At 44.2% G+C, this 2,290-nt stretch overlaps 1 non-coding gene across 1 annotated transcript; it reads right to left on the reverse strand.

Moving 5' to 3' along the window:
• Window positions 1–202: 202 nt before the first annotated feature.
• Window positions 203–307, reverse strand: LOC133310323 (small nucleolar RNA R71). Its single transcript, XR_009751441.1, has one exon. It is a non-coding gene; the product is annotated as a small nucleolar RNA R71 (small nucleolar RNA).
• Window positions 308–2,290: the final 1,983 nt, after the last annotated feature.

Genomic DNA, 2,290 nt, shown 5'->3' on the forward strand with positions numbered 1-2,290 from the left:
TGGACAATTTCACTGAGATAGTTGATAATTTCAAAGTTCATGGTATTTCGGAAGAAAACATGTGGATGCGGCTTTTTCCATTTTCCTTAGCTGGAAAAGCCGGAGAATGGAGGAGAACATTGCCCCCAAACTCCATCACCAGTTGGGAGCAATTGGCGGAACAGTTTGTTACCCGATTTTTCTCCCAAGCAAAACAAGCCCAAGTGAGGGCTGATATAGCTTCCTTTCAAATGTATGATGGAGAAAGTCTGTATGAAGCGTGGGAACGCTTTAAAGAGTTTATACGAATTTGCCCGAATCATGGAGTTTCTGATTGGGGCATCATTCACACATTTTATCATGGCTTAACCCCACCATTGAAAGCAATTGTTGACGCAGCTGCAGGGGGAGATCTTTTGGATTTTACTTATCTAGAAACCTTCCAGTTGTTGGAAAAACTTTCAAAAAAACATATTTCATGGCCTTCCACACGACATAGTGCTCCTAAGAAAGCGGGAGTTCTTGAGCTAAGCTCAGCTGATGCTCTTTCAGCACAAATGGCTTCGCTCCAGAACACTATAAAAAACTGGAAGCCCATGGAACAGAAAAAACCAACCGAGCAACTTCTCTTGACTCAATCAAGTCAGAGTTGCCCCACTTGTGGAGGTCCTCACGAATATGAGGACTGTAACAATCTAGCTGCTGTGTGCTATGCAGGAGGGTATGACAACAACAACAACAACAGGAGCAATGACAACTATCAAGGGAACAATAACTGAGGCTGGAGGAATCAAAATAATGCTGGGGGTAGTGGAGGAAACTACCAGAACCGACCCCCGTATCCCAGGCAGAACCAACAAAAATGGGATAAGGGTGAAAGAAAGTCCCAATCCTTTGAGACTTCTGTCAAGGTGTACATGAATCAGAACAGCGCAGCCATGCGAAACCTACAAACCCAAATTGGTCAGCTGGCTGGAGCACTCAAACATAGGCAACCAGGGACACTCCCTAGTGACACAGAAAAGCCGTCTCAGGATAACCAGGAGCATTGTAATGCTATAAGCCTACGAGATGGAAAGACTTTACCACCCCCAGATTTGGTGGCACGACCTCGAAAGCGCGAACCAGCAAAACAGCCCATAGGAAAGGAAGTTGAAGAAGCCACTAACCCTTCACACCTTGAAGCTCAGACAGGACCAGAAGAGAAGGACCAGAGCAATGAGTCTGCTGAAATCAAACCGGATGACGCAGCACCTGTAGCAGACCGTGGAGCAACAAAAGTCAGTGAACCAGTTTCAGTTCCAACTTATGTTCCCCCATGCAAGAGAAGGAGTGAACCGATTGAGCCTCCTTTTCCACAAAGGTTGAAAAAGCAACACGAGGATAAGCAGTTTAGCCAGTTTCTTGACTTGATGAAACAACTTCACATAAACATTCCTCTAGTAGAAGCTCTGGAGCAAATGCCTTCGTATGCAAAATTTATGAAGGACATTTTGTCAAAAAGAAGAAAGATCGAAGAATTTGAGACCGTAGCCCTCACTCAACAATCGTGCAAGTACCTGACTAAAATTCCTCCCAAACTAAATGATCCTGGTATATTCACCATCCCGTGTACAGTTGGGAAGAACTACCTTGGTCGGGCACTTTGTGATCTGGGCTCAAGTGTAAATCTAATGCCAGCTTCCATCTTCAAGCAGCTTGACATAGGAGCGGCAAGACCAACCACAGTCACTCTTCAACTTGCAGACCGATCTATAGCCAAGCCAGAAGGAAAAATTGAGAATGTCCTTGTCCAAGTAGACAAGTTCATTCTACCAGCTGACTTCATCATCTTAGATTTTGAAGCAGATCAAGAAGTTCCAATAATTCTGGGCAGACCATTCCTGGCCACCGGTAATGCTATCATAAATGTCAGAAAGGGTGAACTTTCTATGAGTGTAAACGGAGAAGAAGTGAAGTTTGATGTCATGAAAGCAATAAGGTTTGATGAAGATAACACTAAGGAATGCTCGAGCATCGCTCATAAGAGAAGAACAACAGGAGCATTTGCAGCCAGAGATAGTCATGAAGGACTTTGAAGAGCTAGAAGAATACATTGCATCCATCAGTTTCCACCAACCCCAGGGAAGGAAATAAAGGGTCTTTGAATCCTTAAACCGATCAGAGCAGGAGCAAAGACCAAAATTGCCTTCAGTAGAGCAACCACCTACCTTGGAGTTAAAACCCCTACCTGAACACCAGAAATACACTTATCTTGGTAAAGACAACACTCTCCCTGTGATTATTTCTTCTTTGCTAACCCATGAACAGG

The sequence above is a fragment of the Gastrolobium bilobum genome, unplaced genomic scaffold (assembly GCF_033153095.1).
Source record: "Gastrolobium bilobum isolate Gb01-03AN ecotype WA unplaced genomic scaffold, APGP_CSIRO_Gbil_v1 utg1505, whole genome shotgun sequence".
Classification (NCBI taxonomy): Eukaryota; Viridiplantae; Streptophyta; class Magnoliopsida; order Fabales; family Fabaceae; genus Gastrolobium; species Gastrolobium bilobum.